We start from the raw sequence: 17,966 nt of genomic DNA, 5'->3' as shown, positions 1-17,966 counted from the left end.
TTGGCCGGATTAAATCGGCTGTTTTACATGGAGCTGTGACAAAAAAAGTGTATCAAATTATACCGCGTCAGACATGCAGTTAATTATGAACATGTCATCGAAAATTATGTTTCACATTCGGTAAATTGTAGACTAATTTATATAATTAAATTTTCCCAGTTTTAATTAAATACTCGTTTAAAATAAACAAAGGTAAAATGCGTTAACGTAAATGCAAAATGATAAGTAATTTAATTAACATCTATTTCCGGAATTAAATTGCTTCTGAATATTAAAATTAATTCTTCACGAGATCTACAAGGATGGCCGATTAAAATACATCAAGTCGAACCTGTAAATAAACATATTAATTTTTTTTTAGCATCGATGCAATTTTTAAACAAATAAATTCTATTTGTTATTTGTTATAACATATCAGAACTCTTGATATAAGTTCCAACTGATTCTCTAATTGTGGTACTTTGTAAATCATCAGGATATGGTAATTTGAAATTTTATTATGAATTTTAAACTCACTAATTTACTATTATGATTTAAACATTTGTTGAACTAGTTTTGACTATCTGCAAGTTAAACTGTTAAATAAACAAAGGTATAATCAACCAACCTAAATATAAAATATGATCATATTAAATTGCTATTTAAATATAAAAGCTAAAAGTTGTAGCACGTAATCGCGGTAAGTTCACAAAAACCTAGTTCAAAGTTTTTTGGAGTCGAACGATTTCAAGCAGAAGCTGTTCGAGCGGTGACGGGTTAAGTGCGTTTTACGTTTAATCGAATCGAAAGGACCAACATCCGTCTCCTTACAAGGTACTGTGAAATTTTACGCCTTAAATTATTAATTAAATTTTACTGATAAAATAAATAAATATATTGTGATTATTAGAAACATGTTTATTAATATGTTTTTAAGTGAAATTTTGATTTTAAGTTTCAATTAATCACCTAATTTTAATTTATTTGTGTGTCTTATAGGTAATTTAAATAAAATAATAATTTGTTGGGGTTGTTATAAAATTATGATCAAGTTAATTCGTTAAAATAAATATAATCAGCTAATGTATAAAAAAAATTTGATACAACAGAATATTTTCAATTTATTTAACTAATTAATATTCATTTTAATTTATCATAAAATTTAATTCATTAAGATTTTTAATGTTAATATAAATATATCCTGATAATTCAGAAAGAACTCGATATTAAAATTAATTTGTATAGTCAAAAGGTGGATTTATATTTTAAAAAATGCTAATTTAATTATTTTTAAGCTTTAATTAATCTCCTAATTGTAGTAATTTACATATTTCGCAAATATGTTCTATAAATTTCTCCACAAAATATGTTAATTTGAAATTGGTTTATGTGTGTTGGAGGTATAATATTATAATTTAAACATTTATTGAGTTAGATACAAAACTATCATCAATGATCTTTTAAAATAAAGGTATAATCAACTAATCTAATGTTACAAAATTTTCATTTTAATTTAACATTTCTAAAATTTAAATTATTAAAATTTTTAATAATATATTGCGGACGTTCAGAAATAACTCAATATTAATAAAATTAATTTATTGAAAAATGTTATATTATATTATTTTAAGTTGAAATTTATTTTCTAATTTTCTGTTAATTACGAAATTATAGTTGCTTGTGTATTTTGTAAGTATATATGTATTTGAAATTTATGTCTTAAGGTTTAATATGATGATTTAAACGTTCGTCAAATTAGTTATAAAAGAATTATCTAGTTGATCTGCGATAGTAGAAGTAAAGTAGTCAATTAAGGTAAAAATAAATGAAATATTTTTAATATGTTGAACTATTATTTATTTTAATTTAAATTTCTTAAATCTTAATTCTTAACATTCAAAAAGAATCAATGTTTTAACTAATTTTTATAGTAAAGAATAAAATTTAAAATAAAAAAGGGAATTTAAATGTTTTAAGTTAAACTTGATTTTTAAAATTCAATTAATTACCAAATAATAGTAATTTGTACATTTCGTAAAAATATTCTGTAAATTTTGTCACAAATATTTAATTTTGAGACTGTATTTTTGAATGGCTTAGAGGTTTAAAACTATCCCACGTTTATTTGTTAAAATAGAAATTAATATTCCTAAAATAAACGGTGCAAATAATTATAATAATTACGTAAAGGAAACAATTTACAATTTACTATATTCTAAAGTGATAATATTTATTATAAGCTGATAACGAGACGTAAACTGGAGTAAATCACTGTCGGATTTACATGTAAATAAGCATGAATACTAAATGTAATCGTAATTAACAACAAAATTAAATACAAAATAATATTGTCTCTCTAATCTAATTAGTGGCATTAACTGCACTAGCTTGCACTTGCCAACCAATTAATAAATTCAATTTAATATACAATACGTCTATTGGGGTTGTTAAAAAGTGCATTAAATTAATTCATCGATTATTTTATGCATTTTCCGTTGATGTTTTAGTTAGTTAAAATTATTAAATATTGCTTGAGAATACACATGTCTTACGTACGAATAAATAAAATAGAGTAACAGTCTTAAGAAAATCATTAATATTAAGACGTCAATTTGAGATGCTCTTAGTAGAATTATTCGGGATAGTTTTTAATTATTTAGCCAGCCATACGTGGATGAGAAAAGGGTACTCAAAGAGAATTGATCGTCGGAGAATACACGATGATGCGTATCGTGAAGACGTTGTATTATACTACATATTTAAGACATATTTTATAGACTGGCGCACCTCGTAAGGGCCGATCGGGCCAGTTTACTCTTATTTTACGATGAACCTATTAAATATACATTTATATCCATTTAGCGTCATAAAGCCACCACAGTTGGATCATAAATACTGCATTTACTCGCACTTGCTTTGGCCGCGCCGTTTCACCGCGCCACCTATAATATTCACCGCGAGATTTCGCCGGGGTAAAACGCTATTAATTCATTACTGCACTGCCAACTTATTCCATTTGTTCTCCCACTTCCTGCCCGGTTAATTCCGGGTGACACGCCGTACAATTGCGACCTGTTTGTTTTCCGTGTGTACGTGGATTCTAATTGGAAAGATAAAGTTAATGGTTTTTTTTTCTCTTTTTTTTTTTTGTCTTCTATTATTTCGGCACACGCTGTTATGACTGGCGGGGGCTGATTATTACGTTGCCCACTCTCAATTACGGGTCGAAAAAGTTAATCGTAATTTTCCTTTATACATCCGAGACAATTTGTTGTCATTTATTTGACATATTTTTCCTTAAGTACCGTAATATAATTGAAAATCTGTCCGGAATAATATTTACTTGTGCAGAAAATTGAAAACTCTACTGATATCGGTTGTCTTTGACATGCTTATATTGTATTTTCTGGAAAAAAAAACGTTTTTTTTTTACGTTCAGTATCTAACGCACAGAAGTTTTTTGTTTTTTCAATTCAAATAATAAAATCCTTGTTCACACATTATGTTATCGAGTGTATATATATACGTTGGTAAAAGTACACCGATTTTTTTTCTCGCACAAGAAACCAATTTTACATGACAAACATTTACTTACTCACCTTACTTTACAGCAGTTCACTCGGACGAGTCGTCTGAAAAAAAAAGTTCTAATTAAAGCATGGGTGCTGCAAAAGGACACAAAACACAATTTATATTATTGGTAGAACGAACAAAGCGCAATAAATAAATAAATAAAAAATAAAAACACAACAAGGAAGCTTATGTATAAGTATCCGATATTAAATTAAAACCATTTGACATGAAAGTTTTGCCTCGCGGGACTATCTTAAGAACGAAACAATTTATAAGAAATAAGAAAACAATTGAGTGAAGGTAGGGTTTATTCTCAAAGGGCCGGTGACGTCATTTACCAAAATGGCCCCAAAGTAACTCGAAGTGTCTTTGTATGTTTATATGCACCCCAGTCACGGAAAATATCAACCGTTGTTTTCTTGAACTTGTTCGTTTGATCCCGTGCTGTAAAATTAATGTGTTTCCGCTAATATCCTATTAAATTTTGGGGACTCGGAGACGACCCTCCGTTCGTGTGCCGAGTTTAATTGGAAAAAATATACTGCGGCCTCTCCTTCTCAAAATAGTTGACTTTTTATATAAAATGATGAGACTATTTAATATGTTTTTTTTTTATGTACGTGTACGTGTGTTTGTATGCGTTCTAAATATAAATTTTCATTGCGTCAATTGTTTAAAATTAATTTTGCCTTTTCAAATATTTATTTGCGACTACACGACTCAATGATTTGTTTAAATTAACCATACATGTTTTGTCAAAATTATTTATTTCGTTTAATCAAAATGTGATATACAAATTAAAATTATTCTAGTTTTATTATATGTAATTACTATGTATCATACAAATTAAAATGTAAAGTATTTTATGTGATACATAATACATTACTCAAACAATTATTTTAATTTGTTGAATAATTTAAAGCACCAACAATATCTAGCCTGCTTTTATTTTATACATGTGAATTAAATGTTTTATTTTTTAAAACTATAAAATTTAGGTAGTTCCCTGTTTCAGTGGATCAAAAACAATATAATTTTTTATACTACTAGTACCATATGGGCACATCTTTTTTAATGAAAATACAATTTTAGAATTTTCTTTCAAAAAAACTATTCAGTGTTTGAAGATAATTTTAGTATTTTGTTTCCTCCTGAATTGTTGAATATTTTTCACTCCTTGACCTGTTGAAACAGGTAATAAAAAAATTGCAGCTTCAAATACAGAAGAGCAGAAGCTAAAGTTGACCAGCAGGGATGTATCTTTCGACAATGACCAGTTAGAAATGGTAAAGTTGGCTTTGTTTTCAAATATGACATTTTTGAGGTACCACCTCACTTATCATCAATGACATTTCTTCAATATGTGGAACCAAGTGGTTCGATATAGTGGAATGTAGTACATTTTTAGTAGAAACCAGGGCTTTTCTTGTAGGTCTAGTGAAAAATAAAGCTCGATTCAGTAACCATCTTCTTATAGTCATTGAACTAATTTCGACAAGTCCCATTTTCACCTGGTTGACTTTTGCGTTTGAAAGATTGCCAGGCTACAGATTCTTTCCCCAATAAACATTGTGAAAAATAATTATTATTCAGTAACATTCTTATCTGAGGATCAAGAAATATGTCTTCTTTAATTTTAGCATACGAAGAACAGCTAACAAATGTTTAAAAGCAGGACCATCATTATTTAGAGCCTTGACGAAGTTTTTGAAAAGACCTAGTTTTTCATACTGTACTGAAAGTACAACGTCATTTGGATCAACTAATGGTTTATGTGAGATCTTTCTCAGCATCATAAAAAAAACTAACCTGATAACACAATTTTAGTTGTAAATTTGAATTCTAGGCACCCAAATTACTTAAAAAACATCCTCCTTTTTACCAGTCATTTTTTTTATTTGTATAATTGATTTAAATTCACAATTAAATACCATAACGGATAAAGTTGTTAGGATTTTATCTATAGACAAAGTATGCAATACTTTGAAGAATAAAAGTAAATTGACCAATTGCATAGTAGACACAACAATGATGAAAATTGTTTCAAACATTTTATAATGTTTCGACAATTAAAAATGCTATTAAATGTTAAAAGAACAAAACTAAAAAGTGTATCCTAACAACAATTTTAGCGTTTTGATTGAGCAAATGTAATTTTCCGTTTATAAAAAAGTGGTGCACGGAACGTATGGCCCGGTGTTGTTGAATTGTGTCTCACACATAAACAGAGATATCGATCTCGGACGTGGACGTCCACCCCTTGGGCAAATTTCACTCTTCCCCACATTCGTAGTACCACGGTCGCGTTTGACTTGATATAGAACCCGATTAACTTTTTAAACCAGTTTAAAACGGTCGAACTCAATAAGCAGGTTTGCAATTAGTGTATGTCACCTCTCGGCATATTAGCCGCAATTTAATAATGCACAAAGGATAATTTAGCGAAAACGTTAATCTTATTATAGAGTGCGGTGTAGACTTGAGGCGTTACAGTGGAGGGAAAGGGCTCATCGGCTATTAATAATGCAAGCCGAGTTCTTAGTTTAATTGTTTATGTACATGTTAAAGGAGTTTTGATATCGCCGAGTAAACAGGAATACCTACATGTTGGCATAATAAGGGAGAGTATAACGTATAGCGGGAGCACTTGTTACGCAACTCGGTTTGAGGGCCCTCGTCAGCCAGGCGATTTAAGCACCCACTTGCACCAACTTGTCTACTCGCGGAGTGTATTCCTTCCTCTCTTTAGATTTTAACATTTCAATTTCCAATTTGTTGGCCACTGTTTCACTGTTTTTGATCGGCGCACCCGAAAACGCCGTGTTCGGGTCACCGTTATTATTTTTTCCCTGTACTTCATTAATATAAACAAATTTTTGAAACGTAATATATTTATAATTAAAAAAGCATTTATTTCGAAAATTGAAAAAAATTATTAATATTAAATTTTAATTAAAATATCAGTTCTTGAACAAACAAAACAAGCTTTCAATATTGTGTTTGTGTAGGGACTGTTTTCGAACAGATATAACTCAAATTTAATATAAAAATAACACATGTTTGCGAGAAAAAATTGTCTGAAATTTAATCAGTGAATTTCTTTTCGTTAAATATTGACACAATATATTTTTAGGTATAATAACTCAAAAATATATTTTTTTATTTAAGTAAAGTTATATTAATTCACCGATAAAACAAAACAATATATGTTTTTTTAATGACGTACCCATAAAATTAATAACACTGGTTTAATAACAGGAAACAGATCAAAACCAAAGCTTTCTTTGTTGACTTTATTGGAGGCTCTTTTACGAATATTTTGTGCACATAGGCATGCATCTAGTACTTCGCATTTGATAAATACTGCTTTTCGTATATTTGAGACTTTTTAAACCTTATCATCGTTTTCTCAAAACTGTCTTTCTAAAACACTCCAAGTATTTATGTCTAAAACATCATGGTTTTTATGTAAGGCTGTTGTTTATGGTTATTTTGAAAATAAGAGAGCTGAAATTATGTATAACAATTTAGTACTTCTAGAACTACGTTTTAGGTCTCAATATGTCCTCAGAAATACATTTCCTGCTTTCTCGTTTACATTACTTTCCCCCTAATTTAGGAGCTGAAAATGATGAACAAGGTAAACATTTCCACCAAAATTTAATTACTATGGAAATAAGGTATCAATGTTGTTGAAAAGAAGGCATGCTTCGTGATTATTGCCATACGAAATTACTTTATTTGATTTAATTTGAGTTATAACAGGAGTAATGTTTTCAGTTAAAGACTGTATTCATCTTGATCACTTTTTAAAACGTTAAATATTGTAGCCATATTTAATACGAACTGTTAAAATAACATTAATTTACCATTGTCGCTTTATACAGTATTATAAAATTATTATATTCTTATTCTATTGTTTAAAATATATTTTTATGAATTGAGCTAGATGTAGCAACTTTAATTTTAAGGGATTTTTAATGAATAAATCTGTGTGACCCATCTCCATGACATAAACCCCACCAATTTACGAATATACGGCAAATCTATGTTCCTTCAAGTGTCGTGAAAAGTTCATTTAAATTGTTGTGCCGAATGTGGTTATAAAAGTGTTCCCCTTTGTTTTCTATAGCGTTGCTGTCTGGAGATTGGGCCATACAGTAGAAGTAACACAGCCCATATATTGAACATATTTTAACAATTTGTACAAGTATTTTGAACCTATAGACATACATAGGTTCAATTTGTAAATGTAAATGAGCCCTTCATGCCTGTTGAATTTTTTGTGTAGTTTTTTTTGTGATTTATAATGCTTAATAATTAAAAAAATAAAGGAAAAAATGTATACTTTTACCTTCACATTTTCGTAGTTACTAAACTACCGTAGTTATGAAGTAGTATAATGGTTCAAAATATTTCCTTTATGATTTACAAAAGAAATAGAGCAAATTTTTATAAAAAATATGGCTTAGACTTATCAATATGTGATTGCATATACTGCAATTTACATAAGCATTTGAGGATATTTCAAAAACGGGGGTAACTTTAAGAAACCGTTAATATTTTCAAATTTCTCGGCATCCCTATAAAATAAATCGTGTACTGTTTCACGAAATCTGTAAACTAGTGTAATTATAATTTAATTTATTAATAAAAAAAAATAATTTTCTAATTACCAAATGCCTGACACAACTACAACGCATTTTCGAAAGATAAAACTTTTACTTCATGAAATTTTACATGAGAAAATAATACAAAAATCGATTTGGGCGACCCTTAAACACCAATATATCACTTTACACGACATTTTTAATTAATTAGATGTTACACCCCAAACTCATTTACCAGTTATACATATTTACTTATTAATTATTCCTAATTTTAAATTGCAAATTGTACATGACAAAATTTGTCCATATTTTAAGTAGCTTAAATTATTAACATGATTAATTAACAAAATGTGCATTCAATATGCGAGCACCGTACTTATTTTAATTAAGTGTCAACGTTAAAAATATAAATGAAATCCAAATAATGTTGTAACGGAATAAAATACTTTTATACTTTTTGTCCGCCAGTGTATTCGGCAATTAATTGTTAAATAAAAATTAGAGTGTTTTTTATTAAGACATCGAGTTGATAGAAAAGTGTAACTGTAAGAAGTTAATTGAGGGTATTCTTATATAGATCCATTTCGTCCTCCTATTATATTGGGCAGATTATCCGTAACCCGATATTCGGTTTTAAACTCAAGATTCCTCCGGCGCACATTTTTGTTTTTAGTATTATAGACATCCGAGCCATAAAATTAACTTTATCGCCGTCTCTATTATTTAACAAATGAAATGCAGTTAAATTCATTAAACGGAATTGATGCGTTTTTCGTGTAAAGTTCGCCGGATAAATAACTCAGCCAGGATTAAGTAATTCATCTAATTGCTTCATAAAAATGCTTTAATTGAGCATAGGCATGCTAAGAGTGTATTAAAGCAGAATTGTTCCTGGTATTTCGGAAATTACTATAAACTTAAATTAAGTTAATGATTATGTTGAATGTAATAAAGACAGATATATTGTCGTGTTTCATTTATTTCCCGCGACGGTGATAAATCTTTGTACTTGGCTTTGATCTTCATTAAGGCCAGGTATAATGTAACGAAATAGGAAGTAAATAAACGGAAATTACATTAATTAGAACTATCTTAATACGTTACAAATATTATATTAATTCATCCCCTTATAGCATAATAAGACACATAACATTGTAAGATGATATTAACAATAAACCAGCATTATGGTCTTAATATACGCGAATTCACTTGTTATTAATTTACTGATTATTAAATTATGGCCAATATTATAAAGACCCCCGAGGTTTTTAATGTGATTTTTATTATTACTAAACTTAACAAGCTTGCGATTTTGTTTTTTCTTTATAATACGTACAGAGTAGATACAATGTACAACATTTTTATCCACAGGGGTCTCTGGATTTATTCAAAGGTACTTGCACAAAGATAATGTTTTTAATAAAAATTAATTCCAAAGTCATTTTGTATTTTTTATTAGGAAATTAAATGCTTTTCTTTGACGGCATTTGTTCATTAATATAATTAATAAAACTAATCATAATGATCTATTAATATAGATAATATCTTTTATAAACCCCTTTTTTGCTTGTAATTAATTAATAGACTCGCTGTCATAGAAACTAAATGCAATAAATATATCCAGTGTTCCAGTTTTAACGAAATTTTGATGTATACTTTCGTCCTTATGGTTAGGTTTCGAAAATTGTTTGTCTAAGAATTTTTGTGCTACGCTTTTTCTTGTACAATACTTGTATAACGCAGACACAGTCCAGGGTTCACTCCACTTTTATTGTGTTTAAAGGATTCTTTTCTTCCTCTCAAATGCCATTGGTACGAAAACGTTTTAGTTACTGGTAGTTAGTCATCTAAGTAAGTGTGATAGACGGTGAATTATTGGTTTAAAAGAAGCTGAATTTCCGTTTGTCCAATCTAAAGAATGGGAGTGGAAGAAAAAGACCTTGAACGAAGAGGTTGAGAATAAAGGCGTTTTGAGTGATGAGTCCCGATTTTGTTTAGCTATGCATAATCATTGGGTACATATCAGACAACCTCTCAAAATACACTTTTTCAACAAGGCAATGCCTCATCTCAAACTAATTTCGAGTGTTTCCAATATTCCAGCAAAATATCCGAGCTTAACATCAATTGAACACATGTGGAGCATGGTCAGTATATCCTGCCTTTCCTCTACAGACTTTGGAGGTGACATGAAATGAGGTACCTCAAGACTAAATTGATCAGTACCAAGACGAGTGTCTTTTCCTCAAACTGTACAATAAAAATCAATAAAATCTATCAACTGGATCTCTGTGTTTCATTCTCTATTTAGTTGAGTATAATCGTCTTTAGGTATTTTCAAATGAAAAAGTATTGTATCAATATGTAATACAAAAGTTAATTAACAGTCATAAAGATTTGGTGACGAAAGAATACAGAAAAGGATCAGTGATATTTTCTATATACTATATATAAAAAAATGTGTCCACCTTTAAGTCTTTTATAAGACGTTTACGAAATTAATCAGTCCTCATTGATCCCCCTCAGTGACTTCAATCGACTACCATCGAGACAACAATCTGTTATTGTGTGTTTAGATTTGTTGCGTGTTCATTAGTTACGAAAGTGGATTCGCATTATTGGATTCTATATTTTGTTCAATTTTGACCCTCCTTGAGGCCCTTCTCTCTCTCCGGCGGAACGCTCGGATGCCATCCTTATTTGTTGCGAAAACAATATTAAAGGATAATATGAGCTTTTATTAGAAAAAATGGTTTACTTTTAGTCAACGATGTCCCAGCGAATTGTATAATAATATATGTTATTTGATTACTACAATTTTATGGGGAGTTATTTCTTGTTTATTTTGCTTGTGTTCCCGTTATTAAATGCACACACTCTGTACACATACTAATCGACTTATAAAATACGGACAGACCATTAACCAAGGCCTATCTGCAAAATTGAATTCGGTAGCATAGACGAAACGTAATTTAATGTCATTTCACGTTTTAATAGGTTGTCCACGGTCGATAATAAAACATACAAATGAAATTTAACTGCAAAATCATAAACAAAATTATAAGTAACTCTTTTCAGGTAGATGGTATACGAGATTTAAATATCGACCATGAATTAATTTGCAAACTGCAAGCGCCACCGGTTGGCCAGTTGTAAACGGGAACGGTTCGTACAGGCGAACAGACACCACTGCACGTTGGATCGACTGTAACACGGATGATTAGATGCAACATAAGCTTGTTACTCTCGTCCATATTGTTACGAGCTTTTTCCCTTAAATTTCCATTACGATATAGTTCTTTTCCGTCCATGTTAATGTTGTACACACGCCAAATTACCTGAATTTCCTCTAGTTAGTTCCGGTAATGGAGTTTTGTTTTTTGGCTTTTCTTACTTCTAACGCGGAAGAACATGCTGCATTATGAAATTTTATTATCAGTAGGTACATGTAATTAACAAACTCGGGAATTAACAGTTTTTTCGTAATTATAAATAATAAGTGTTAGTCCTTGGGGGTGTACAACGCTTGAACTGTTCGGAGCGCAGCCGTTAAACGACTTCATTTAAATTTGTTTTATTTTTAATGATTGCCACTAAATACTTATTGATTCACTCTAAAACCAAACACATGTTTTGTTGATACTTAACATTTTTAATAAATTTTTTTTGGACGAATTAACTAAAACACACTACATCTGTGTAAATATATTAAATAATAGTAATTATAAAGTTGTAGTCCTCACGGTTGAGATAAAGTCTAATTAAATTTTGAATGAAATTTATATTGTCTATTGTCTGCTTTTAAAAGGTGACATCTAAAATTATGAATTTAAAATTTCATCTCCACTAAACAATAACAATATTTTATAGTGAAACAATTTTTCATGTAATTTCTGATTTTTTATCTTATTATTATTTTGTCATGTATAGTCATGTAGCCATTATAATTGTTAACACACTATAAGCGGGTCGGGTAAAAATACCCGTCTCGAGAACTGTTGATTGTTAGTGAACCGGGTAATTTTTACCTTTTTGAATGTACTTACTTTAAAAGCGGGGTGAGATGATTTTACTCTATTGGTTTACATACGGAACTGAAAGAATTATCTCTTAATTTTTGTTATAATTCAACAACTTAGTTTGGACTATTTTGCTGCCCGCCTATAGTGTGTTAAAATGATAAATATTTTAGCCATAACTCTTTTATTTAAAGTACTTTAACAATTACATAGTTAAACAATAAAAAACTAAGGAGTTTAATTCTACTGATAATTATTTGGTTTGGACTGGCAAAAAGTATAGCAACTTATACTATTTAAAGTTTTATTATTACAAATAATTTGTAATTAATTAATTCTATACTAATATGTTGTAAAATTCCCATTATTATGAATAACTTCCAAACACCTATTTTTCATGGAAAGCAACAGATGATCAATAATATTTAGATCCATATTTTGCCAGGCCTCTTCCTAATATTTGTGTCTTATTTTGTTGTTAACTATCTCTCATAAGTTTTCAATAAAGTTTAGATCGGGAAATTGATATGGCCAGTTCATAACATTAATTTTTTCCCTTAAAAGCCACTGCTTCAAATATTGTGAAGTGTGCTTCGGTTCATTATCTTGTCGAAAAAAATGTATTAGTGGCATATTTTTATCCGAATACGGTACCATGTTGTTCCTCAATATTTTTTTATACATAAAAGGGGATCCATGATACTCTCTATTCGAAGGAGAGGAGCCATTCCAAGTCTCGGAAAGCAGCCCCATACCATTACCGACCTGTTGTCGTGTTTAACAGTGAGTATGGTAAACTTTGGGTTAAACTTTTCGTGAATAGGTCGCCTTACATATAAAATCCCATCACTGCTAACCAGATTAAACTTGATTTCATCACTCCAGATCGCTCGTTTCTAATCAATTAAAAATCAGTGTAAAAGGGGCCTGTTAAACTCTCGCTCTTCTGTTCTGTGATAGTAGTGGTTTGTGGCTGGTCTTCTCGCATGAAAATCACCTTGTAGTAATCTCTTACATTTCTTGAAGAAACAATAATTTTAAGTTGTGCTTCAAGTAGACACAGGAGTAGGATAAAATTTGTTTATCCTGAAGCCTTTTGGTTTTTGCTTGGTCCGCCAGTTGGAAAATTCTTGTAAAACACGCATTACAATCGGGCGATATTGATTTTTCTCTCATCGGATTGAAAGAACGATAAGTAATATACTACTTTTTTGGCAGAAAAAATATTTAATTTTTTGATTTGTAGCTAACAGAATTACTTTCAATACAACAAATTCACCGATATAGTTGTATACAGTGTCTTCACAATTGGTATCAGATTTGCATACAGGGCGGTAGAAATTTATATATTTTTATATATATTGATATTGATATATATATATATATATATATATATATATATATATATTGATCTACTATCTGTCAATACTTTTGAAAGGGAATTTTAGTGACCAATTGTTTTATAATTTTGGCTCTTCTCCATGGCATAAACTCGATCATTTTCTCAATATACAAATCTATATACTTCAAGCTTCTTGAATTGCCCTGATGAGATCATTTAAATTTGTAAAATTTATATGTCGTAATCTGTCATGTTTTTTACAGAATCAATGATTTGGTCTTTTGACCAATTTTGTGTTTATGTTTCGGATCGTTTTCATGTTGAAATACATTTATTAAGAACATAATTGTTTTTCAATATGTTCCTGTACATAAATCAGTCTATGGGGCCTACACCAGAAGTATTGAAGCATCCCCATGGCACAATTGAACTGCCACCATATGTCACTATGGGTATAACAAATTTTTTGTATAATTGTGTCCCTGTAGAATGTTTAACATAAGCAAAACCACCATTTTTTATAAATTAAATTTAGTTCATTGAATGTTATCCTGAACCAGTCAAAATTCTTTTTAATAGATACTAGAGTTTTTCTTGTAGGTATGAGATCAAACGAACCCTCATCCACTAACCATCTTCCCACAGTCCATCAACTAATTTCAGCAAGTCCCATTTCATCGAGATTGGCTTTAAATTCAGTTGACAATAAGATTGGATTAGTTTTTGATATTTAAATTGTCCAGTTATAGATTTTCTTTCAAGTTATTTCGTAGCTAACACTTGGCCAGTTTTTTTAATTACACTGGTCTACAAATTTAAAAAAAAAAATTGACTGGAAAAAAGGAGGATGTTTTTTTAAGTAAATTGGGTGCGTGAAATTCAAATTTGTTCTGTCAGGTTTAATTCTTTTTATGGCGCATGGTGGCCACAAAGAACAGAGTATTATCCTGGAAAACAAAACATTTCAAATAAACCATTAGTTGATCCAAATGGCGTTCTAGTTCCACCATTGCATATAAAACTAGGTCTTTTCAAAAACTTTGTCAATGGTCTGAATAAATATAGTGTTGCTTTTAAACATTTGTTACCAGTTTTTCCTAAAGAAAAGGTACATTTGTTGGTCTTCGGATCAGGGAGTTATTGAATGAAGATTATTTTTCACAGTGTGTATTGGAGGAGGAATGTACAGCCTGGCAATCTTTCAAAAGCATCGTAGATGGAAACAGGAAAAGTGATAACCACAGACAAATTGTTATTAAATTATTGAAAACTTATTGCCAAACGAACGCTACACAAAATGTATTTTTTGTATTCACATTTAGACTTTTTCCCACAAAACCTCGATGCGGTATGCGATAAACAAGGAGGACGTGCTCATCAAGATTTAACGAAGGATTTTGGTCAAAAGTATGCTGAGAAATTATTGCTGGACTCTAATTCGTGAACCTGACCCAGAGAAATACAAAAGATGTTCAAATACTGCTATTCGCTTTTGAAATTTCCTTTATTTGTGAATAAATTTACGATTTTTTTTAAACATGTCATGTCTTCTTTCTCCCGAATTATATTAAGCAAAATATCATTAGTAAATAATTGATTTAAATTCACAGAGAACAACGAAAACCACTAAGTATACACTTGCTATAATTTTGTCTATTGAAAATAAACAAGTGCACAATGTTTTATTGAATTGGATTGAACAGTTGCATAATAGACACAACAAGAACAGATTAAACAAAAAAATAAACAAATTGGGTACTGAAACCCAATTCAAATAGTGCGGTTCATATTTTTAATAAGTTACTATTGTATAATTATGGCATTACTTTATATTTTATTAAAACACCTCTGTTAAAATAATTTGATGCAACAACAAAATAATTTATACTCACACAATTGTTCTCTCGGATTTAATTATGAAATAAAAATTTAATAATTTTATGGTCTAATGTTTACACATCATTTCAAATAATTATTATTTTACATCTTCTTTCCTGAAGCACCTTGTCATACAATTTGAACACCCCCGTTAAAATGTCACAGTTCAGAAAACCGTATGGGGTGAGTTTTTAAAAACGACTGTCAGCTTACATAGTCAATGTAATTTACTTTTATCTGATCATGATCGGAAAAATGCGAAAATTGTGTTTTTTGACATTGTGCCAAATAAATCGTTTCAATAAACATAAGTCGAAAACAGTGTAAGAATATTTGATTCGGCTGTTTGCTTTTCGCCGCGCCGAAATAAATCGAACACAAGAAAAATCAGATCACGAAAAATATGTCAGAACCTTATCAATACAGCGCCGAAGTAAGTCAACACGTAGCGACATGATATGTATCCACTCCCAACTTATCCAATTAGGATATAAAAGTGTCTGAATCGTTTCCGAATATCCAGTGTATATCTCGTTTGTGTAAGGACTTTTTTGTGTCCTGTTTAGAGAAGTTAGGGTGGGTAAAGTGTGCCGTTTTTCTAACACAAATGCTATTCCATAGTCGCATTTGGCCGCTACAGGAAAGCTTTTACGGAATTAACAGTTAGTAGAGTTCCTCCTTTTCCATTGTGAAACAGCGCCGGATTGAGTAAACACCTCACTAAACTTTGAGAAAATGCAATTTCTTACTAGTAAATAAAGTTTAGCGTCCAACCCCCACCCCTTGAATCTTCGCCAGGTAGTATGGCAGCATAAACGAATCGAGTCTGTGTATGACCGCACCGCACATCTCTGTTGCTCCTCCATCAGGAAAATGATTGACCGATTAGGAAACAAAAAAAGCACACAACACAACAGTGTTGATACAGTTGTACAGAAACGAATTACACGTCACGGAGACAAAAAAAAAAATTCGGTAACAATAAATTTTAATGTGAATTTGCCGGATGAATTATTTAATAATTGGTCCAATCTGTGCGGCTCATAAAGGACACACATGCGAAGTCCTATTATGGCCGGGCATCGATTCATTCTTTTTCTGTTTGTCCCGTTCGGCCGCGACCGCTTTGCAATTATGCCGGTGCTAAATTTATTTTTTAATTTGCCTCTCTAAACGCCCCCGAAATCGCGCAATCAATTGATTCCATTGTACAAATTACCGAAATGTCGAACTTTATTCCTTTTCATTCCGTGCGATTTGTTTGAATCGCGCCGGCCGATATTTTAAATTATTTGAAATCTGTGAATGCTAGTTTCGGTCGTTGTGTTAATATTTAACCAATGTCAACAATCATTAAACATCTCATTCAATTTTATGTTATTCATCGTAAATTATTTTATTTGATGCAGTTTTACTGTTTTATGTTGCCGTTAACAGGTCATGTTGTTTTCCAACATTGTGTTTTGCGTTTGTTTTCGACGCAAATGTGCTTTATTCTTTTTAATTATTCTAATAATTATTTGTTAAATGACTGTCCACAATAAAAACGTAATTGTCGCATATCATTTGCTACTTTACTAAATATAACAATTAAAATCTTAAATTACTTAACAAGAATTTGACTGAAATATTTAATATTTTTTAGTGATTTTATGTTTTATTATTCAAAATAATTAAATACAAAAATTACAAAACGTCCTAGATATAAAACTTAAGAATTAATTTAAATGACTTAAAATCAAATATATAAAAGAGATTAAATCAGATTATTTAAATTAGATTAATTATTAATAAAACAACAACAATTTTAATTTCGTATTTTTATTTTAATTTTGGTAAATATTTATAAAATATATATTAAACATTATAAATATAATTATAGAACTTTTTTATTTAAATAAATTAAATGCAATAATAAGTTTATGCAAAAAATTAAAATTTTTCATATATAGAAAAATATTATCACAGTTAAAACATATATTAACATTTTTAATGATTATAAAACTTTTATTTTATTGGTTCTAAAAATAAATCCAAAAAAGAATGAATTATATAAAAATAGAAATATAGAAGTGATTATAATATAAAAAATAGTACTTACTGATTTAAATAATTCAAGGCAATAATAATTTTCTATTTTTTTTTTTTTTAATATGAAAATTACATAATAAAATTAAAATATTTGCTAAATTATCAAAACTAACATATATTAGATTTAATTATATATAGTACTTTTTATATTAAATAAAATTTCTAAAAAAAGTGAAAATTTTTAGTGATTTTAAATCTTTTATTTTGTTGTTTTTATCTGTAGAATTTTCATCACAGAAACAGCAACAACATTTTATAATAAGTCCTTTATTTAAAAAAAATGTTCTAGTACCAAAGCCAAAAATAAAAATTAAATGAATTATTTATCTAAAATTAAAATAAAGAAGTGAATATATAAAAAAATAATACTTTTTGAATTAAATAATTGATTTCAATAATAATTTTCTAATTTTTTGAAAAATTCTGAAAATTACAAAATAAAATTTTAATAGTTGCTAAATTATCAAAACTATA

At 29.4% G+C, this 17,966-nt stretch overlaps 1 long non-coding RNA gene across 1 annotated transcript; it reads left to right on the top strand.

Annotated features, from left to right (window-relative positions):
• The first annotated feature begins 676 nt into the window (after positions 1–676).
• LOC126265380 (uncharacterized) lies at positions 677–10,448 on the top strand. The gene is made up of 2 exons (XR_007547878.1): positions 677–813; positions 10,266–10,448. It is a non-coding gene; the product is annotated as an uncharacterized LOC126265380 (long non-coding RNA).
• Positions 10,449–17,966: the final 7,518 nt, after the last annotated feature.

The sequence above is a fragment of the Aethina tumida genome, chromosome 1 (genome assembly GCF_024364675.1).
Source record: "Aethina tumida isolate Nest 87 chromosome 1, icAetTumi1.1, whole genome shotgun sequence".
Taxonomy (NCBI): domain Eukaryota; kingdom Metazoa; phylum Arthropoda; class Insecta; order Coleoptera; family Nitidulidae; genus Aethina; species Aethina tumida.
Note: the sequence above shows the minus strand (reverse complement) of the source record. Positions and strands in the feature narration are given on the sequence as shown.